This window comes from Harpia harpyja, chromosome 12 (genome assembly GCF_026419915.1).
Source record: "Harpia harpyja isolate bHarHar1 chromosome 12, bHarHar1 primary haplotype, whole genome shotgun sequence".
Lineage (NCBI taxonomy): Eukaryota > Metazoa > Chordata > Aves > Accipitriformes > Accipitridae > Harpia > Harpia harpyja.
The window spans coordinates 19,793,630-19,817,114 of NC_068951.1; the positions used below are offsets into that span (position 1 = coordinate 19,793,630).

Consider the following 23,485-nt stretch of genomic DNA (forward strand, 5'->3'; position numbering starts at 1 on the left):
GAATTTAAAAAAAAAAAATTCTTCATAAGCAGCAGGGGGTTTTTTGCTGAATAATGAATTTGCAGTGCTGGAAAATAGTGATTCATTAATGTCATGTAAAACAATAAAGTAATGTTGATTAGAGAGCAAACATAACATAGAATCCAAGTGACTTTAATATGTAATGTAGAATATGGTAACTAAAATATAATGCATAAAGCATATGTACATCAGATATGACGTATGAAAAATAGTTAACAAAATATGTTAAACAGCATATAAATGCATGTATCTTAGTTACATAATAAATCACATTTGTACTGAAAATTTTATTAATCTGCTACTTGGATTTTTAAATGGTACCTGCTTCAGATTTCTTTCTTATTCTTGAACTTAACAAGTTTGCACAAACACTCTTTTTAGGTGCATATACATACTCATTATGCATGTATATATATATATATGTACCATGCACATACATTGTCCATCCCAGCGTGCTACTGGTCGTTATCCTTTTCATTAAGTCGAAGCCAGAATACGTAACATTGTTCTCTCTTAAATATCCCTCAGTTTCCTGCAACTTTATTGTGCATCCTGTGCATTTGCTGCAAAGCATAAGCATTTACAGTATCTTGCCACCAAAGTCTCCAACTTACTTAGAACAGTGAAATATTGTAAAAGTGAAGCAAAATGTTATTCTAGGACTTGTTGCTAAGTTCACATCACTTACATTTGACTGGAATGCCTGAATGCCATTTTAATACTTTGCTTTTGGAAGGAACACTTACCTGACAGTTCATGTGGGTCTGATATTTCTTCCTATATTCTTTCCAGACATTTTAACTAGTATGAGATTATTTACACTCCAGTTCTGTAAAGTAGTGAGTGCTCTCTCCATTCAAAGCAGTAAGTGGGGTTTTATTAAGGGTACTCAGGTACCTGGTCTATGTGCTGGGAGTTCCCAAAACACCTCTGAAACTCCAGTGAACTCTGCATTGAAAGAAGGAATGTCAAGGACTGATGTCTTTAGCAGAATATAGCTTTTTAAAAATAATTTTTCTAGAACATTTTTCTACATTTTAGTGAACCATGAGATGGGAAAAAAATCTTTTCTCCTCTTTGGAGGTTGTCTTTAGCACAAAGGTATTGTTCTTCATTTAATAATTATTCTGATCTTATGTGTGGACACACCTGGTCACTGCTTCCATTCTTGTAAAAACAGGACAGGAAATAGATGTGCCGTTTCATAGAAGCTGATCTGAAATTTTGTAGCCACAAAAGTCTGTGCAGTTTTTCATAATTTATCTTAATTTTCTGTATTATCCATTTAAAAGTTAAAAAGCCATCTAACACCAAAGGGGAATGACAGCATGTTAGGCTGAAAGCAAGCTGAACGAACTTGTTCTCACAGCTACACACTGCATAAGAAATTGAATATTCACATGTATGGATTCATTTCACCAGCATGTCTTCAATTCCTAAGGAGACGTTGCTCATGTAATACAATGTTTAATTTAAAGATTTTCCTCCAAACTAGTTTACAGCCAATCTTGGTAAACACCTTATTTAATATGATGTTGAGGAGGTGGATTTTCTGTTAGTTCTTTAAATGGAGGATGATTAAGCCCTGAAGATTTTTGAGCTTCCCCCAACATTGCACAAGCAGTCATGCAACTCCACAGGGAGAACTAGAATAGACTACCCACAGGCATTTTTTCTGTGGTGTGTAATGCAGATCCACAGTTGTTCTTCTGGCAGCATTGATTGAACCCAGGACCTTTGAATCTCAGAGTGCAATACACTTATTGCTAGAACTAGATGTGTCCATAATCTCAACAGCTGCAGGTGGCTCATAAATCTGTATGCCTCCCTGCTGCCTCCAACAGAAGAGTGTGCATGTGAAACTGTGGGCTATGTGTGTCAATGTTCGGGCTGCATAAGAGGCATAAAAGCCTATCTTCCCTGTCTGCGCTCATTCCCTGTGGTTTGTGTCACAAGGGAACCACTGTCTGGGCACTGACAGTACCACAGAGCCCAGCTTTAAAGTCAGTAAGGAGAGCAGAAGAAGAAGCTGGGAAGAAGTTGTTTGCTTCTCTTGTGTGAAGGGCAGAGACCACAAGAGAAGAGATCTGGATACTTTTAATGTAAGCAGCAGCAGGGACTGGGTAGCTCTGAAAGGTGGGTAGGACTTACAGGGAGAAGAGCAGAAGTAGGAAAAAGAAGACACCAGTTGGGGAGATAAATAATGTTAGACAAATCATTTGTCGCTCTGTGCCTGTAAGGCAGGAGAAATAATAGTCTCCTTTGAAATACTGTCTCCTTTGCTATGTGGCAGCAAAGCGACTTTTCTCCTTCTGTTGCCTCTTTTCCTCCATGACGTTGGTTACTCAACTTGAAATCCAGGGAAGAGTTGTGCCGTATGCTACAGGGTTGAGAAATTCTGCCTCTGCTCCCTCAAGGCTCTGTGCACTCTGTTACTAGAGAGTGTTGGTGAGTGAAGGTAGTGAAGGAGGCTAGTGTAGTAATTACAAAAGGAAAGGGGTTACTTGTGTGAGGAACTAGCTTTTGTACAGACTCTGTCTGATGCTGGAATGTTAAGCCCTATGTTTATTACTATTTGATTAGCCCAAATCTAATGTGTCATTTAGTATTTCAGGAAAGAATGCCTCTATGATGAACTGCTTGGCATTTCAGTCTTTTATAGGCTAAATGGCAAATTCTTAGCAGTCTTCAGAGATACAGTTTTGTGCCATGGAAGAGAGTCTTGGGCACCTATAGTCCATACTTTCAGGAGATACTTGTGGTAAATTGACTGAAAGTCGACTTGTATTGGCGGTCTTGGGGTGTGGGAGAGAGAACCTCTCTCTTCTTGGTAATCATACAGCAATACTGAGAAACTGCATACCATATCTAGGGAAGTGATTTCATCTTATAGCATCATAGTCTTGATGCATTATGCTTTTTTAAAATCCAGATTCTGCAAAATGCAGACATCATTTAAATACTGTAGTTATATATTCTTGGCATTATAAATTGTTTAAGGTAGAAATCATCTTAACTTTAGACATCAAAATTCAGGCATCTCATATAAGGTATTTGTCTAGGAGCCTTATATTGTCAATAGAGAGAGTGGAATATTTCCAGAGAGTCTTTCATCAACCTCTGTAGTTATTTGTCATCTTTAGTTTACTATAGACACAGTACAGACAGTTACCTTGATGAATAAAGCTAAATGAGATTAATTCCTCACCACTTCAGTGAATGTTAGGAATAAGGTTACCTTCTTCTGTACCAAGGTGTGAGCTCACTGTTGAGTCAGGAAAGAATTATTTTTCTCTTGCTTCAGTCCCCAGCCTCATAGGTCCTTCTTCCACTTTTCCCCAAGACAGCAAATCTCAGTGCAAAGATACTGTCTCTAAATACTGTCTGAGGCAGGATATTAGATGAGGATGTTGTTAAGATCTCGTCAAACATACTATGGCCAGATGGGACCATTTGATCATCTGGTTCCATCTACAAAGCATAGTTGTTTTTTTCAATTTATTCCTAGACATATAAGACAGCCAAGACCGGATTTGAACTGGGGTATGAAAATAATGACTGTTCTGTTAAACTGACTCCAAGAATGCCATGAAAAAATGAAAACTGGGTTAACAATGTATCCTACCTAGTACTTTGAGACTGGTTTTTAAATTTGGAAAAAGAAGACTTTGTATAAGATTAAGTACAGCCCTTATCATGGATGTAAGCAGCATGTTTTCTCTCCTTTAAAACAGAATCAAAGAAGTTATATTTTTGATGGCGATTTTCAAGTATACCCCTTTATCCTATTCTCCATTTCTGCTACATGATAAATACATGTCTTTGGACAATATAGGGCATACTATATTATGCTTCCTGATATTTTTATTTGTATGTTTACAAAATACCTTTCCACAGGTAGTAAATCTTGCCATACTGATGTAATCTGCAGCCTAGAACCTTGTTGCTTTAAGATGGTTAAACAGTTGCCATAAAATATATAAAGCATTTCTGTAAAATTCAAGAAAAAATAGTACAACAGAAAACAATTTTACCTGTTCATAACAACTGCCCAGGTGAATGCTTATTCTGCACGTACCTGTTTTAAAAATATAGTGGTATTTTCAGTTGTTGTGTGGCACAATGTGACAGATATATGCCATCTTTTTTTCTTAAGCCTTCTTGTCACAGCATGAGTTTTCTCAAAATCCTACTGAAGTTTGTTTTTTGAAAGGAGTATTGGTTACTACCCATCTGCAAACATGGCTTCAGGGGTGTGTGGTTGTCAGGAGCTCCTAACTATATTAGTCAGTTAGACAGACTAGCATGATTTTCTGCTGCAACACCTCTGATGGGATCTCTAGAGAGAAGTCCTTGTTGATTCCAATATCGATATAATGTCATGGAACTATGTCATGCTATATTACACGGGGGGGTCAGCATCCATATCTACAAATGTGTTCTTCAGCGTTGCACCTGAAATATAAGCAAAAACGTCTTAAGTGTTCACATACTTATTTCAGGTTTTTATTTAACAATATATTGTTGAAAGTGTGAACGAAGGAAAATAACTAAAACCACAAATAGAAACTGGCTACCACCAGAGTGCAACTGGGGCCAGGTTAGCAATGACATAAGAATTTTCTGTTTTGTTGATTCAAAGTAAGTAGTGTTTCAGTCACAGAATACTGCAGTGCTTGGCATCAAAATCCATCTCTTCCTGGTATGCCAGTAAATCTGTTACTTAATGGGCATCAAGGTATATACTGTCATAAAACACACTGAGAATACTCTTACAGAGCAGAGGGTACAAATGCTGTGAACAGTGTCATTGCCTTGAGTTGTGGCACAAGAAATGAAAGGAGCTCCCCGCCACCCTTAGCCAGATGCCAGCTCTCGCTCTCGTTTTGTCCCATTTTCAAAGTTCAAGTAACAAGCCCCAATGTAGTTGCACTGCGCCCTTCAAAGCTACATGTGGTGGCTCTTTGTGGAATAGGAAATGCACCTTCCATGCTGGTGAGGACAAAGAAGTCTAGAGTAACTTGTCAATACGCCATCTGCATCTACCTGCAAGTGTCTTTTTAGCAGGAGTTTTGTCACTGGCTTCTAAATTTTCATGAGATAAGTAAAGCACTCCCCAGAGCCCTCACCACTCCTAAAAATGTGGTTACATTTTTTTCATGATTCTTCCCAGTGATGCAGCTCAGAGGCTTCCCAGCCTTTTTTCAGAGGAACCTCACCTTGAGGAACTAAAGGTAGAGATCTGCGATCAGTTCTGTTTGGCCTTAGTATTCTCCCATCAAGTGCAGCTTTCCCATCACTCCCCCTACCCAGCCCAGACCTCTCAGCCTTCCCTTTCTTTGATAGTTTCCTGTTCCCTTCCTGTGACATTTCTGTCTCTGCTGCTGGCTCAGACAGCAGTGACACTAAAACTGAGCAAATAGATTTCAATGGATCAATCTATTTCTCTCTCTCGTGTCATTCATGTGTCCTCTTCCAGGCCTGGCAGAGTCCTTTTCCAGAACTCATCTAAGTGACTTGCTTTGTGGGTTGGAAGGCACTAATTTGAAGAAGTCCAGGATTAGATGTTGAATGAGGCAATAGAGGAAAGAATATGCCTAGTCTTCCCCCAGACAGCTCTTGAGAACGACCTGCTGTAGGTCCTCGTAAAAAATAATATCAGATCAGCTGGGATGAACATCTCTGGTATATTGAGACTTACAAGCTCTTGTAGATGTAATTCAGAGCATGGTTATCGCTGCACTCTTGATCCCTTGTGCCAGCTGCTAACTTCTGCCCATTGTGAGGAGGAGGCAACAGAAATGTGACTGGCCAGGCAGAGGAGGGCAGCCAGCTTGAGGAACAGGGCAGGGCATTTGCGTGAAGGGACGCATTCACCAAATTTACCTCTGTATCACCAGGAGCTCACTCTTAACATGTTCTCAGTGCAAGCTCTTAAGTAAAAAACAGTAACTGCCCTCATACTTTCTTTATTTACATGTCAGTTTATATAAATGACAGACACCTCTGTAACTCCTTCAATACTTGAGCGGTTATTCAGAAACTCATGCTAGGGTCTCCTGTACACAACCAGTCTGTCAGCTTCCCTAGGCAGTAGCATAAATGGCTCCCCAGTTTGTGCCCACGTTCAAAGTGGCTGGGAATAGCTGCGTTCCTGCCTGCTCCCTGACCCAGGCACACTTTCCAAGCAGGGAGGAGGCCTAATCCTTCGAGAATTCCAAACACAAATACTGCAGCGGTATTTGTCAGGCCAGCACAGGAATTTGTGATATTCGTAGGCTTACTACAGTTTATTTTCCTTGATCTAGAGGCTGTTTTTCCACGGCTTAAAAGTGCTGAGGAACCAATGTGCCTCCTCTAGCACTGCGCAGTAGAGCCTGGCAGCTGCCGAAGCGTGCCCAGCTCCCGATGCGGCGATGCAGGATTCCCCTCCATGCGGGAGGCGAAAGCGGCAGGACTGCCAGTGGAGCTCTGACACCTGGTGGCTGATCTTCGGCTTCCAGACCCTGGGTACGTTACCTCTGTGTGGCTCTGCTCTAGCAGCCTCAGGCAGCGGGGTCCTCGCTCCAATATTTTACATAATAGTATGTTTCCGTGGCTGGGCTTTGTATGCCAGGATTGATGAGGCCAGGTCGACTGCAGTTAGGAATTTATCAGGTTGACTCCCAAGTTGTGTCGTTCCTAAGATTTTTTGCTAACAAGTACAGTTTCTTTGCCATGCCCCAAGTCATTCAGGATGCTTGCCAAAAATGAGAGACTTTTGGCACCTGAAAACCCCCACATAACCTGAATGTTGGCAGTCCCTGAAAAAAGCCAAGAGATATAGCACATGCCTGGAAAAATGACATGAAAAGCTGCTAAGTGCAAAGTCCTTCTTGAGCTGTTTGGATTGCGGTGACTTCCTTCTGTTGAATGTACTCTGCTAAGTTCCCTGTGCATGTCCTGTCTTCAGAGAGGTGTTTCTGTCAGCTTGTAAAGTTATGTAGTTAGCAGATCTCTACAGTCCCATCTGCTGTGAAAAAGCACACCAAAGCCCTGTCACCCTGGTAAAATAAATGTCATATCCATTTTACAGTTAGATAAGTAAAAGACTCAGGGTGGTGAATTGCTTATTCAAAATACTACATTTCAGCATCAGAACTGGTAACAGGATAGGGAAGTTCTTAACGTGTGTCCCCTGCTCCAGGCCCTGGGACATGCTTCTTGACAGCCCAGAGGACAAGGACAGGAGACAATGCAATGGCTCTGGTAGCAAATGTGAGAAAGGTCCACATGTCCAGTTGTGAGAAATGAGATCTTACCTAACAATCTGAATTGCTATGAACTCAAAACTCTGCCTGTAATCACTGATAAATCTGAAAACATCTGTGAGCATCTTGGCCTTCACAAGAATTTTGATAGTATAGCATTCCGGTATTCATGTGTCCTGTTTATAGCTGTGTCACCTGGCATAGGCTGCCGTGTACATTATTATGGTCTCAGAAAGTTTAAGCCAGAAGGACTTTAATGATTATATTACTTGTGTCGTTAACTCATTTCAAGAAGCAGTGTGTTGTCAGCTAGCGAGCACAAGGTGGCACAGCAGAGCAGGAGTACCAGTCGGTTGAACAAGAAAGGGTTGGAGCAGGGTGGAAGGTCTGGTAGCTGGCTTTTCGGGTCCTGACAGTGTGCTTGGCAGTGCAGGAGGGCTCTGCAGCCTGTAATTTCCGAGGTCGCCATCCTTACTGCTAGGTCCAGTTCTCTGGTATAATGTCTGACTTTTTAATGTTTCCTAGGCAGCTTTGTCATTTCATCTGCAGATGCCTTTGAATTTATGTGCGAATATCAGCTCTGCCTTTACTGACATTATTTAATTAATCAGTTCCTTCTAGCAGCTCCCCTTTTATGATGCAGTTTTTGTGACATCTCAGCAATGCAAATTGAGACTGTGGTATAGTCTCAGTGATGTCCTGACTCTCAGTTCCTTCCTCCTACAAGCACATTTGAAGATTTTTTCTTGTTTCTGGTGTGACTTTTTCTTGTACCAGTTGAATTTCTAAGCCTTGTTGTACATGATTTGAATTTTTTGGTTATTTTTCTTTTTGCATCATACAGTTTTCTAGAGGTTACCCAAGGAACACATTCTAATCTTTTGTTCACTGCAGCAGAACACTAGCCCTTTAAGGCCAGAAGGGATGTTTTGCAAGATCAGTTGCTCACGTGCCTAAGGAAATCTGTTTAAAAATATTTGATGTAGCCTTTACTAGAGAGAAGAGTGTCTTGGGAGCTATTAATATCAGGGGCAAGTTAGAATGTAGGGCCACTGGTCACTTAAGGGCCTGGGGTGAAGAATCTTGTACTATAGCTTTATAAGGTTTCTCCTCTCATCTGGGACAAAGATATGTCTGTGTTATCAGCCTCAGCACTGAGAGTGAATAGATGAGAGAAGTTAACAGTGTATCTGAAGAAAGATTGGGCTAATATGGACTCCCCAAGCTAGGAGAAAAGCCTGCTGGTTGCAGTTGAAGGGGAACAGGAGGAGGAGATTCTGAATCGAGGAAATCAGGACTGGAAGCCTAATAACAGCATCAGTTAAGAGATCAATAGAGACCCCAGTGCTTCCCTGCCCCTCTCTGCCCGCCCCCCCCCCCCAAAAAAAAAAAAGAAAGCTGATTAACTTAATTTAAGTAGACCCTGGGAAAGGGAAATTGAGGCAGGCTCTTTGCTGGAGCAGTTTCTACCATGAGGGAATGCCCTGAAGCATTCTTTGTCTAGCCTGGCCATTGAATTGCTGTAACCTTGATGCCAATGTTAGTTAATAGCTCTGCTTTAGCATTATCACGCAAAGCTAATTGCTCCAGCTGGTTGTGTAGATTAGAAGTTAGCTGGGAATTTTCTGACGGAATGATTTTCAGATGGGGAATGCACTACTTTTCAAAAGTTTAAATATTCTTTGTGAAAATTCAGTTTTACTGGAACAAAAAAATTCTTCCAGGAAAACAGGAAAAATGCCTCACTGCCTAGAAGATTTGCCAGTTAGTAGAACAAAATTGATCATAAGCAGCACACACAAAACAGACAGATAATCAATCTCAGTGGTCTGCCATGGAGATATTCAGAAACTCCCTTTCCATAAAGAATATGGTTTTAAAATACCATAATCATGAATTAGCCCAATTTTTTAAAAACAAAATATTTTGAAGGACTGGCTTTCATTTCCCAGTCACCTCAGTTTCTCAGGCCATGTATCATTTCTGAATAGCATCTTGAGCACACTATTGCACACTAACAAAACAAAGTACTATGATTTCTATTCAGAAGCACATTTTGTAGGAAACTCCCGATATTACTGGCAATACTAGGTTGGATTTCAGTCCTGCTGAAGACTGACCACCCACACCAAAGTGCAGCCATGCTGGTGCCCTGCAAGTTAAGAGGAACTCTGCACAAAGGCCAAAGGATCTTGATGCTGTAAATTGGTACTTTATGTAATAATATGTCCCTGAATGCTGTGCATTTTTGCTTGCCTGTAGAACTCAAATTCTCAGCCTGAATCAGAGTGAGCTTTACACAGGGAAGAAATCCAGCGCGCGCTCCCTGTCCTTCTCCAGCCTTTATATGCCACTCTAGAAGTCTTAAGAAGACAAAGCAGTGTTTTCTAGGCAGAGCAGAGGTTCCTCCATAACTCAAAGGCCAGAACTGTACTACAGATTTTGCTATGATGCAGTTATGCACAGATCAGGACACTGGGGTGTGACCTGACAGACAGTAATGTTGCCAGAAGCCACCTTTTTTAAAAAAAAAAAGCAACTTGTCACTCCCAGGTAATCAAGAAGTTATACTGTAAAAACTTTTTTTGCTGTTATAAGCTGCATCTGCCTTAGAATGCTGTGCCAGCATAACATACTGCACAATATTATAATACATAATACCTGTGCTGACAAAGCACTCTAAGTGTGGACCTAGCCTAACCTGCTAGTCCCTTCTTTCCCCAAGCTACACAACAGAAAAGGCACAGAAAGAAAACAAAAACAGAGCCTCTTGGACTGTTTCTTGCTGGAGAAACGTAGTAATGTGGTCCCTGGTTGTTCTGCAGTTCTGAACAAACTGTTCAGATGAGTTTGTATCTGTCCCCATAATTCAGTGATAAACTGCAAATGTTAGGTTGCCACTCTTCCCTGCCTTTCCTAACTGCATCACATGTAGTTTACCAGAGACCAGCATTTTTCTCTACCTTCATGACTACATTCTTTCTTTGAATCTTTTCATGTCTGCAGACCCATCCTAAAAAATTTCAGACCAGAAGATGAATTAGTGGAAGTATTTTGTGAGCATGTGAACAAATGGGAGTATCGCAATGTAATAAAATAACTGATATGTTGTATAGAAATTTATCTTCCTTTTTTTTCATCACAAACGACTTGAATAACATCCTCCTTGAATAACATGTTATCTCTGAGAGGAATAGTGTTTGAGCTCTGTTGTGCTTTCATAAATACCCAACTGTCCCTGCAAGTTAAAATATCAACACATGCTTAGTCCACTTGATTATGGGGGTAGGGTCGGGCTGTCAAAATTTGTCTGTGATCTCTGATTGCAAACAAAGTTTGCAGTTTTGCTGTCTGTAGCTTGTCCTCATTCTCATTGTCTGCTTCACAGCTCATGTTCAACCTCTGAGTCAAGGTCACAGACAGTCTGAAAAATCAATTTTCCATGCCTCCATTACACCTTCCCCAACCTTATTTCTTTTCTTATCTCTCTTTATGGAAGAGCTGCCTGCACAGCTGCCAGCATCTGTCTGATGCATGGGACAAGTTCACGTGTGCAAAATCTTTGCCAAATAGGAAGCCTATAATAAAATAGTCTGTAAATAATCTCTTCCCCTAGCTATCATGAGCCTTTCAGATTATTTATATTGGATAGTCATTTGAATCTTGTCAGTGCTGCATTGTGCTGCTCTTGATTGAAATGGTAATGAATGCAATACAGTCTCTCACATTCTGCATTTTTAAAAAAAGACATCATTTACAGGCAGTTAGTCTTACAACTGCATCTGGCTCATTGATTGCCAAGTACAAACTGGCTGTGTCTGCAGGGCACAGTCAGTCTGGATTGCAGTGAATCCTGTGTCATCTTTGTGTTGCACATCTGTGGTGTATTTGCTGACTTGCTAAAGTTAGGGTCAGCAAACAAGACCCTAGCAATCATTAGTAAGTACCAAACTGGTCTAAGTATGTTTGCAATTAATTTTCCTGAGCCACCTCCTTTTCTTTTGCTGGGTACAGCCTACTATCCTGCAAGTCACCACAGTGCTCTTTCACTCAGAATTCTCTCTCTGTTCTCTCATCCAGACTGTGTCTGCATCTGGTCTACTCTGTGCATAAAATCCTTTTATCCATATGACTAAGGCTGTAATTCACGTTCTGTTCGTATTACTTCCAAGGTATCAGAATTTCCCTTTCCTCTGGCCTTGATAAGTACGTTTATATCCACTCAGAATGTTGTCACAAATATGGTATTCTTCTGTCTGGTTATGCTAACCAAATACCTGTCACTTTGGGTATTTTCCCTCATTTCTCGTACCCTATAACATCCATCATTTGGTGGTTGACGTCCCTTCCAGGGCTTCTGAAGGCCAATCTCTATCATTGCAGTTGTATCCTAATCTACCTAAATACTGATTCTTGTTTATGATTAGTCAACAATACCAGTCTGCATTGTCTCCTTGTTAGGTTTCCAAAGAAGAAATGTAATGTTTTGTCCTACAGGGCTTCTTGTGTTTGAAAGTCCATCCCTAAAAGATGATAACACTAGATGACACTTCCATTTCTGATGGGGTGACTGGTACTGTCTCATTTTCCTTGTACTCTTCCATCTGTCTGTATCCATCTGTGGGCGTTTGCGTTGCATTGTCATTTTTAGACATCATTTCTAGCTCTTTGGAGTACAGACCCCAAAACTGATCTATGTTTATACAGCACTTAACATGAGGGGAGAAGGAGGGTAAAGGGGAAGGAAGTTGGACATCTGGGTCTGGAATATGTGGGCATGGCAGCAACAGAAATGATTACATGATCTTTATTCTTTGATTTTGCAAAACTGAAATTGAAATTTACTCTTGCCTGAATATTCTCTATGGTCAACTAACCTTGATGATGTAGCTTACAAAGTCCTGGCATCATTTTGAGCCGTGATGAAATAAGGCAAATCCTTCACTTTTTCTGTCATAAGAAGTGTTGGGTCATGTAGAGTTTTCAAAGAGGTAAAAATAAAATGGAAACACTTCCAGTTCAGAACTTCAGCTAACTTGCTGACCCTTCAGCAGAGGAATGAGACTGATTGGGGCAGCCTGTCATACTGGGGGAGGAATGTTTTATTCCAGGAACATGTGGGAAGGGTCCCATCTTGGTGCCAGAACCCATCCATCCAACAGAATGGGAGGGCATGCAAAGATCATAGCAGCTCCTTGATGCCAGGCTCACATGCACTGCTTCCTGGGAGAGGTCTAAAAGTTCATAGGACTCTCTAGTGTCAACTCAGAGGAGTTTTCTGTGCCACCCTTGAGAGGAGATGGTGCCTGTCTGAGCTCAGAGGTTGTGGAGCCCCCATGAAGAGACTTTTTGACATACTAATCTTTTCCAAAGAAGATAACTGTACTATTAGAGAAAATTACACTCTCAAAGGGGGTTATTAGCAGATGAAAAAGCCTTGCTAACAAAGTTCTTGTTTTTCTTGCAAGTGCCTGATTCACACATTGCAGGAAAGGTGGACTGAGGAAGCCGTCTATACCTCTGGGGCTTTAAAAACTGTTGTGGTGTTTAAAGAGCAATTCTCTAAAAATGCCTCTCTGGAAGTAAAGCTAAAGAGACCAGGTAGACTCATTAGATGCCGAGATCTGGTCCAGGCAGGCCAGGTTTGAAGTTTAGTGGCAGGTATCCAAATTACAGTATCATCCAAACCAGTAAAAATTTGGCTGTGAGGGAAACACTGCTGTCATCAGATCCTTGACCTTTTGTCTACAGTGCTCTGGAAAGAGCACCTGCCCCAGCATCTGGGTTTGGATCCTGATAGACTAGCTAACAGTAACTGCAGGAGAGGCTGAATTAGGACACATACTGTATTGCAACATCAAAGGGGGCTGAAGTTTGTTTGGCACTTCACTAGGACTGCCAAGAGCTCCATGTTCTTTACCAGTCAGGGCTGTCAGGGCAGCTTTGGCAGCTGGATTTTACCTTTCTGGTCTTCAGCGAAGTCAGCGATTGAGGACCCTACCGTGCAGTTTTCCTTTACAGTCCTGCCAGTCTAATTTGTTTTGTTGGCAATAGGAGTATTTTCTTTAGTTGACCTTCACACACCTGGTAACTGTGTTTCTAACCACAATTCACACATTTGACCTCCTAACAAAAAGCCTAAGCATTAAAAATGTATGAGGACCTGGTGAGGGGGGCAGCTGAATGGCTGCATTAGCACTGAAGCTGAATTATTGATAGAAAGGGTGATTTTTACTTTCCTTTTAGCTATTGAATAATAGATTAAAAGCTGCACAATACGATTATTTTCATTGCTCACATAAATTACTTGTTCGATTAAGAAGAGTGGGGAGAACAAATGAAAAGCGCCCTGGGATGGCAAATATATTAGACTTAAAAATTTTATATTCTAGAGTATTTATTCATTTTGGATGTGTTCTGCAATAAATGTTTTAACAGAAATAATAAGGAATGTTTTGTATAATTTAGGAGATAGGAATATACTTTGTTTTCTCTGAATGTAATATGATACTATCAGTGAAATTAATAGCGAACAACTGATGTGTTCTGTATTAGTTGTTGTCCATGCTAACCCAAACAAAAAATGTTATTTAACGGTTGAAGTTACCAGACTGACTAATATCTGGTCTCTATACTTATCAAGTTATTGAATCCCTCTGTCTTCCTGTGTGTGGTGTGCCATACTGAGATGTCACCATCTGGGTAGCCCTAGAGAAATGATAAGTTTGTTAGATTTTGCTTTTCCTATTTAGTTTGATTGCAGTAAAAATAATGCCTATTAAATCTTGTCAGGGGAAATCTGTTCGGCTTTCTACACTGTCTTTAGCTATCAGAACTCCTGGCTGGTTATTAATGTACTCAGCAAGAACCCTGTTGCAGATTTCTGTTAATCAATCAACATCATTCTTACTGAAGGTATTAGATGTCATGGTTGCCCTGAATTTTGAATAGACAATTGCTTCTGCATTTCCACTTGTGCTACTCTCCTGCAGGGCTGGATGATGTTGACTTTGAACTGGACAGCTCCTTTTCTATCAGCTTTGACATTTTTTTTAGCACAGACTCAGCAAGTATCTGGCAGGCTGACTGGGCAGCTTTCTACTTACATCCCTTTGGCAACAATTTGAAAAAGAGGAAGAAAGAGCAAGTTTCCTTTAACTGAAATTATTCAAATTAATTCCCTACAGCACTACTGAAAAGTGGGACTTCCAAAATAGTGCATTTCTATTCTTCTGTTGGTATTTTCTTAGTCAAAGAACCTAAAGTAACACAGCTTCACATAAGTATCTCAAAATGTTATGTTTCAGTCATGTTAGGTATTGATTTAGAACCCACTCAAATCCCTGGAAAAATCTCTATGGATTTGCAACAGTCTCTGTAATGCCTGTTGATAGGAAGCATTCTACTCAATACAGAAGATCAGGATTAGATTTATGCAGAATTGTACCTTTTAGCAGCCACACAAGCTTGTTTCCTTACACACCCCCAGCCGATACAGAATAAGCAATATTAATGCATTTCTCATCACAGCTGTCCTGAATGACAGCCTTCAACTATCTAGCTTCAATCCTCATGCATTTTCAGATCACGAGTTCTCAACAGGGTGGCAGGGTTTGGTAAATTTTGTGATGCTGAAGGCTGTCTGGTAAGAAGAGAAAGGAGCTGGTCTGAGTTTACTGTGAGCAGGCTGCTGAATGACTATCCAAGGGTAAAACAGAAATATGTACCACTGACCTACTTAGTTTTGAAAGTCTACATATTCCATTATTGATGAGCTGATCTACTTAATGCCTTCCTTGTTGCCTGCAGTTAGTTCAATGGCGGGATGATTTCAACTGTTCCTTCATTTCTGGACTAATGTAATTAGAATTTCCCTGGTTTATAGTCTGATATTCTGACCCAATGGAATATGTACAGCTGAAATATATAGGCTGAGTCAGAATTTTGGATCTGCTTTTAACATCTAAATTTAGGCACACAAGACTGTCTGCATGGTCTGACAAGGTCTATAAGAAAAGCACTGATGATGCTAAAGGCTGGTACTTTGAGCTTGCAGTTTAGAACTGATCCATTCTGGTAGGGTGGTTTTTTAAAAGACAGTTTCTGCAGGATTCTAAAGTATTTGCATTGTATTTTTGGTTTTTATATTGTCAGACAAACTCCAGCAACAGGCCATTCTTTTCTCTGTTAAAGAAACTCAATTGCCTCTGACAAGCTAAAAAAGCAAATGGTGATACCAATAAAACTAAGATTTTATTCTAAGAATTTCATTTTTTGAGTGTGTTTTAGAAAGATCTATTTTCAAAACTTGCTTTTAGGTTCAGTATGTGTCATGCGGGTAACTAGAGAGATGAATATAGAGTTACATCTTAACTAGTATAAGTGACTATTCTTATTGCTGAAGGTGATCTTAATTTTGGAAACTAACTTATTTTTTTAACTGTCAGGGCTGGGAGTCTGATAAATGTAGCTGTCAGCCATGCGTGGGGTGGGGAGGAGGAGAGAAGGAAGTCTTCCTGTGCTATGTTTAGCAGTATTCATGACGTAAAACCAGCAATTGGTCTGGGCTATAGTAGCTTCTTTCAGTTTTATGACCCTGTTATTTAGAACTGACTGTACTGCTATATAGGTTTAACTTAATAGCAGCCTCTTAGAAAAACAGGAAGGAAAACAAATGAGTCCGTCTAGGACATGCCTTGGTAAACACCTCAGGGTAGGCAAAGGGCAAATGCCCAAATTATTTCCTTTGGGCTTTGTAACTTCTAGGTTCCTGCCAGGTTGAATAGCTTGCATTGCCAGTGATGGGGTACAACAGATCACAAGGGCTCTGAACTGTGGAGCAGATTTCATGTTAAGAGATGAGCTCATTTCCCTTCCTGTTGAAGGGAAATGAGCATCTCCTACAGACTCCTGCAGAGTGCTACAGAAGTTAAGACATCCTTGTCTTCTCTGCTAGGCGAAAACCTCATGTTAAGTTAGATATTCTGCAAACCCTTCTGTGGTTTAACATACTTCTTTTCAGACACTATGCTTTTTTTTCTAACACTAAATGTTAAACCCATCGTCTCTGTGTGAAGACTGGCAGATCTTTCTGTTAACAGTTATTACCAGGAGCCTGGTAGAGTGAGCCACATATGTTGAATCCAAGCAGATCTGCTTGGATAATTATGAAAAACATGCAAGATACTACTGGTGTTACTGGACCTCCTCTAAAAGCAGACTCAACCCAGAGGTAAATGGAAAGATGGAAGCACAAGTGCAACAGTTTTCTGCAGTAACACTTGAGCTGTGCCCAGCACTGCACTGAATGGAGAAGACAGTATTTCTGTGTCATCTTTCCATTCCTCTGTTTCAGTCATTTATGCAGGCTGCTCTGATGCTCTCTTGCTTCAGATCCTATAGAGTTGCCAGCTGGAGATCGGCCAATATGAATTTGTGACCCAGAAATGTTGCTGATTTTTTATAATACTGTTGAATGCTTTTTCTCAGCCATCCAGGTATTCCCTTTCAACACAGGCAGTCTTTGGAGAGAGGATTTACAGTCCTTAATCAAACCTAAGAATCTGTCCTGTGATTTACCATCATCTTGACTGCCCATTAAGGTTGGTCACCCAGCACTTTGTCAGAGAATGTTGAACCACAGACCTTTTTTCATCTCATAACCACAGCACAGACTGTTTTATTGCCCTTCCCCGCCATGTCCAAAAATTAGGACACAGTCTATTGTAAACTTGCATGTCCATTAAATGATGTGGATGTAGAATGGGTTGGAGTATCTGGGAAATTAAGTCCAAGAGTTCCCAACTGCAACATGATCAGCTGAACATGGCATTCTTGCTCCTTACCATCTGGGGAAGGGAAACTCTACTTGATAAAGGCAGATGACTAACACAGTTATAATTTCTGTTTAGTAAGCATTTGTATGCTTGCAGATGAATCAGTTAAAAGTCCACTACATTGTAACAGCAGTTCTACACAGTATGTTGACATCCTGTTTTATTTAAAAGATGAAAATTGGCTACTTAGACATCACAAATGAATAAGTTGTCACATTTTCAAGTTTCCATTTGCATCCCCTTTGGAAAGTCACTTAGAAGGTTAGAAGGACACAGTGAGCGGGATTAAGTTTTCTATATTTTATGGCTAAAATTTCTAATAAAAAGTTGGAGAAGAAAGAAGAGAAATGATATCATATGACACCTTAATTCCACTAATACATAGCATACTGCTATGCTTTCATGACCTAATGAAAAACATTAAGATACTTGTATAAGTAAGTTGTGTAAGTTTCAAGGAGAATAGTTAATATTCCTGTTGTATGTATGTTTGTGTATTATATTGGAAAGATGACTGTTATGAATGTGAACATAATCCGTGAATGGTACACAACTGGTGAAAACGGGATGATTCATTATCACAGAATACAGGGAGTAATAGGCTCCCGAATGTTGATGAGGCAGTAGATGTAAAGTACAAAATTTTTTTCCCCATACAATGCAAAATTAAGAATTCATTAACACAGAATGTCATAGAGGCCAAAACTATGTATAGGTTCAAAATGAGATTAAATAGCTAATGGAAGATAGGTCTGTTTATTAAATATAATGGCATGAATGTTGTTTGCCCTTAGCTTAGATAGCTTAATACCACTGATTGCAAGATGCTGAGAAATACTAGAGCATTTGTATTATTTTTTATTTGCCATTATTTTTTATTTGCCACATTTTTTATTTCTTCTTCCATAAGCATTCACTCCTGTTCACTACTGGGGAGACAGTAAATGGGGCTTTCATCTGCTCCAATATGAATGTTTTGGATATTCACATAAATGCAACTGTTTAGTGTCCAATCTATTAATAAAAGTATCCATCCTAAAAATCTGTCTGTTTCTGTCTGTGTATCGTAACTGTCTCTGTCTCTCTTCCTCTCTCATTTATGAGAACAGAATTCCTCAGGAAGACTTGAATTATGGAAACTATACGTTCAGCTTTGTGACATACTGTGAAGAAATTCCAGAATCTTGTCATTTCTTGTCATTGAAACATTTTGTTACAAATGGAGTCTAAGCCTTCATGCCTTGCTAATCTGTAAAACCCATTGAAGTGAACCTCACTGATACCATGGATGAAATGAACAGAGGTTTTCCAAATTTTCAATTTTGATAAAAACACAAAGATTTTGTGAACATTTTCAATTAGATCCCACAGTGTAAAAGGCACAAGGCTTCCAGAAATCAGTGAAGGACATCATTCAGTGAGCTTTATACTCTTAGGTATTTATGTTCGTGGAAGTGTGGTTAAGAAATAATAACAAGTTATAAATTAATGGAGAGTTCAGAGTTGCCACTTTGGAAAGTATTTGACAGTGGAGTACGAAACAGAAGGAAATCAGTCCCACCGGTGATCCCTTCCCATCTTAAGAGACTATGTTTGAAGAAAGACCTGAGCCCTTTAAGCAGATTCATTGCTAGCCAGCATTGGTTGGTTTATGCTTTTCCCTAACATTTGATTGATTTTTAGAATTGTTCAGTAGAAGGGCATTTTGCCCATTACCAGTAACAACTTTAAATGTGAAAACCTGCCTGAAGAGAGATCAAACAGTAGTCACAGGAAAGTGGAACTGAGTTTTCTTGAATAAGCAGATGTAACACCACTGCCTGTTAAAAAAACCACTAGAAAAGTCTCTAATTTTCAGTTGCAGTTGGGGAAGTTACTAGTTTTGCCAGTTAATGGAAGGGAAATTTGAAAGCATACTTGAAAAATTGGCGAAGTATTCTAATAATGAGACTTTATCTATTAACTTCCCAATACTGTAATATGGGAACTGCACAGGTGGAAAAGTGAAGAAAAAAATTAAAGTTACAGCAATGAACTTTCCTGATTTTTTTTTTGAACACACATATTTTTATTCTCACTGAGACAAATTTTTCAGGTATGCCCAAAAACCACAAAGAAATATACTGTGTGCCAATTTATAACTTGAAGTAGAAATATTTTCAATTGATTATGCTGCTTTGGATATTTATGTTGCTGTAGACTTATGTCTAAGGAACTAAGTAACTATTTCCTGTAAAAAGTCAGGAATCTCCTGTCTGAAAGCATAGTAAAGCAAGGTTTTCAATGCTCACGTCGCTTAACTTGATAATAGTTAGGCCCTTAATTGACTTAAGGATTTTCTTCCTGGGTGCTAGAGAAAGCAGTCTTGATGGTAGGATTTTTTTCCACTATGAAATGTTTTTTATTGGGCCATTATTCATCATTGTATTGTGCTCACTTTAAACTTCTATGCCTTTAATTATAACACAAAGAGGATTGCTGTGTGATACAATGAGTGATAAATTGCTGTTAGGGGAACTTTATTGATTTATATTCTGTGGATGATTGCTATATGACGTTCTTATTAGATAACAGAATACTTTCTATAGATTTCCTGAGCTGATAAATAAAATGAGGATTGAGACAACATCACAGTGCCTGCAGGTCAGGTTAAGGGTGAGGTGGTCTCTCTGCTTTGGAGAAAAGAGGTATATATAGTTAAGAGGAGCACAAATGCACCAGTAGCAGCAGCAGAGGGTCTGGAAGTCCCTTCCTGAAAGACCTTCCTGGAAGTCTTGCGGCTTTGTGTCCAAACAACATACAAGAGAAGACAGAAGGAGGTGGATAAGGAACTGTTCTCTCTGTAACCTCTTTTCTGGGGGCAGCACATAACGTTAGTGCGGCTTCTAGCAATGTTATGTTCAGGCCTGTATCTCTTCTCCTCCTGCAGAAAGGAATCAGTGCTAAGAAAGGTGAAAGAGGCAGCAGAAGCAGGGCAGTAGCACAAAATTGTGAAGAGGTTGAGTCTGATGATTAGAAGAAAGAAAATTTGGCACCATGTCTTAATGGAGAGTGCTCAGGGTCTACAATTGCCAAAAGGCAGTTTTCTTTTAAAAAGACTGGTTTTGCTGAACTGATTTGTTACAGGCCAATGGGGAAGCCAGTCTAAAACATATTTAGGAATCCTGTCTTTTTGTTTCTGAACAATAGTTTGGTGCCATAGAGTTGCAAATAAACTCATCTATTCTAAATACATACTGTCCTAATTTCTGCTAATTTAAAATATCTTTTATATAGCATTTTTCAGAAGCTTCATGAGTAATTAAAAATAATAAAAGGAGGTCAATGGTAGTTTACTAACCCACTAATTCTTGTAACTCAACATTAGGAGGCGGCAGTTCATTGCTAACAATGCTACCGTTGTCTAAGTCCTTCTAGGCAAAGAACCAGAAAACGTTTCCAAGCTAATTGGAAGCTACATGAAGCATTCATTCTTTTAACACATGTAGCATCCCATCAGAAATCACAGTGACTAACAGTGCATTTATTAATAGAAGTGGCCTCAAAGACTAAACAATTCAGCTGATATGAGCACTGTGATTCTTGGGCCAAAGTCTGTGCCCACTCTATCCCACAGACATGCTAGCATGAAGAAACTATGAGATGGCTGGGCAGTGAAGCAGATTGTGAAAAGCGGATGTGAAAGGATGGTGCATGGCCTGTGCACCGTAGTGAGCAGCGCTTTTCAGCAAATCACTGCATGGAGTCAGAAGTGACCAGTGGATTTGCAATTACAGTTAATGCTCCATGATCCATGGGCAGTTACTCAGATTGTGGATTAAGCAGACTGTGCACACGGGGCTAGCTAAGGTGCCTCACAAAGTAAATACGTGGGAACGTGCTGTGTCTGATATGCTTTCCCAGAATGTAGGTTTGTCTGGGTTTCTTAGCTGCTATAGCAGGCCAGGCCAGATGGAAGCTCTTCCATGCAAAAAACATTTGGTCCTATTGCAGTGCCCTCCTGAGAGCCCATTATTATCTATGTTTTTTCCACTATCCAGGTCTTCCCAGCCCAAATAATGGAGAGCTGTCAGCACTTGAAGAAATCTATGCTTCATAGGAACACAGAAACAGATGTTGTGTTGGCTGGGGAGGATCAACTGTCTTGCACACTGCCTGCATATCCTGGGCATATGCAGTAAAGAGGTATGTGATCTTGAGAAGTATAACAAAAGAAGTGCCTAGAAGATAGCTAGGTTGTTGCCAATGTTTCACTTGTAGGTTTCCCAGATACCAGTACCTCATAAAAATCTTCATTGCTCTTTTTAAGATTATACAGGCTGCAACATTCCTTTAACTTCCTTCCTCAGTGTCAGCTCAGCTACAGTAACTGTAGCTCAGTGCGGGAGATCTGGCCACCACCTCCATTTTGGAATCATAACAGTGGCTTCCTGAATTGCCAAAAGGGCCATCTGGTATACAACATTCATCCTGCTCAAGCCACGTGGTGCTGGCTTGCAGGGGACTGTGTTCCTCCCTTTGCTGATTGCTCATTGCTGGCTTGCTTGGTTCTCAGTACAGGTGAAAAGTAATCAAGCTGTTCTTTTATGGTTGTCTCCTGCCCTTATCCCCTAGGCCTTTTCTGTGTGGCAGTAATAAAGTATGTAGTTTTAGAGTGCATTCCTACAGAAGACTGGTTGTACCTTGCCAGAATTTACCTCTATAGCTTGAAGTATATAACCAGGGTAAATGTAATGATTTATTATTCACTGTTGAATTTCAGCATAAATATTTTTATGTTTGCTAGATGAAAAATCATAATTATGGTCCATATCCAGTCAGGTGATTTATGTACATTCGTTTGAATTGCCTCATTTTCCATTCCTTTTGGTAGACTGTAAGGTATAACATTAGATAAAGAAATGGAGAAACTGGTTGTTACTCTTTTTTTCTTTTTTTTTTTTTTTTTTTTTTTGCCAGCACTGTCTGACACTGGGGGCAACTTGGAAGTTCAATCATAGAATCATAGAATCATTTCGGTTGGAAAAGACCTTCAAGATCATCAAGTCCAACCATTAACCATGCCCCCTAAACCATGCCCTGGAGTACCCTGTCCACTCGCTTTTTGAATACCTCCAGGGATGGTGACTCAACCACTTCCCTGGGCAGCCCATTCCAATGTTTGACAACCCTCTCAGTAAAAAAATTTTTCCTAATATCTAACCTAAATCTCCCTTGCCTCAACTTGAGGCCATTTCCTCTTGTCCTGTCTCCAGCCACCTGACAGAAGAGACCAGCACCCACCTCACTACAACCCCCCTTCAGGTAGTTGTAGAGAGTGATAAGGTCTCCCCTCAGCCTCCTCTTTTCTAGGCTGAACAATCCCAGATCCCTCAGCCGCTCCTCATAAGACTTGTGCTCAAGGCCGCTCACCAACTTGGTTGCTCTCCTCTGGACACGCTCTAGCAGCTCAATGTCTTTCCTGTAGTGAGGGGCCCAAAACTGAACACAGTACTCGAGGTGCGGCCTCACCTGTCTGTAGAGAAGCCAAAATACATCTGAGGTCACTCTGCTACTCAGGATTAGGCCAACAATAGTTAGTATCCAATAATAGTTACTGCAATTATAGACTTTTTCATTTTTACTTTAGCAAATACAGGAAGATAGCATACCTTCTGACATGGGTCACATTTCAGCTCAGGAAAGAATCCTACCCTGCTGATCTGGGGAGATAGAACACAGCTCAGTGCAGCATGGTTCACATGATGGGGATTAGTGAAACTGATTTCTGAGGAAATCCCACAGTTATTAAAAGCAGTATCCTATCAATTTAATTTGATCAAAAATCAAAATTCTTAATGGTGTTTACTGGTTGGTAGGCTGAAAATTAACTACAGGATTTGGCCTTGCAAAAATACAGGTTTCCTAAAACATAATTAAGGCATAGAGAGAAACAACAGAATGGGAATAGTGTTACAGTAGACAATGGTGACTGATAAGTGGTAGAACCAAGCTAGAAAGAAGCTTTTATTGGAAGGTGACTAGAAGGGTGGAACCTTCCTTTTCTGATCATGAAATCTAGAATTTTTGGAGGGCTCAGAAGTACACTGCAGAGCAGCAGTTTGCAGTTTGGGGTTCTGAGGTGGTTACGGGTCTATAAACGTTAGTAGCAAAACAATGGAGAAAATAAAGAGAAAAACATACATCTTTCCAAGAAAACAAACAAAAAGGAGGAAAATGGAGGTAAAGTATGAACAATATTTAGGTTAAATGAAAGTTGCCTGGTCTCTGGACTTCTCTTAAAAGCCTGCTTCATCTTTGGATTTTTTTTAATATTTCAAAGACTAAATGGCCCTTTAATTAATTAAGTTTGAAACATGCTGCAATAGACTATTCTTA

At 40.0% G+C, this 23,485-nt stretch overlaps 1 protein-coding gene across 2 annotated transcripts in view; it reads right to left on the reverse strand.

Moving 5' to 3' along the window:
• Nucleotides 1-276: 276 nt before the first annotated feature.
• AMER3 (APC membrane recruitment protein 3) overlaps nucleotides 277-23,485 on the reverse strand; it is a 43,538-nt gene continuing 20,329 nt past the window's right edge. Inside the window, exon 3 of one of the 2 annotated variants that reach the window (XM_052804013.1) lies at nucleotides 277-4,476. The gene's annotated coding sequence lies outside the window, so the exon portion shown is untranslated. Of the gene's footprint in view, nucleotides 4,477-22,702; nucleotides 22,810-23,485 lie in introns of those variants that run through there. The other variant, XM_052804014.1, reaches the window with a different exon arrangement.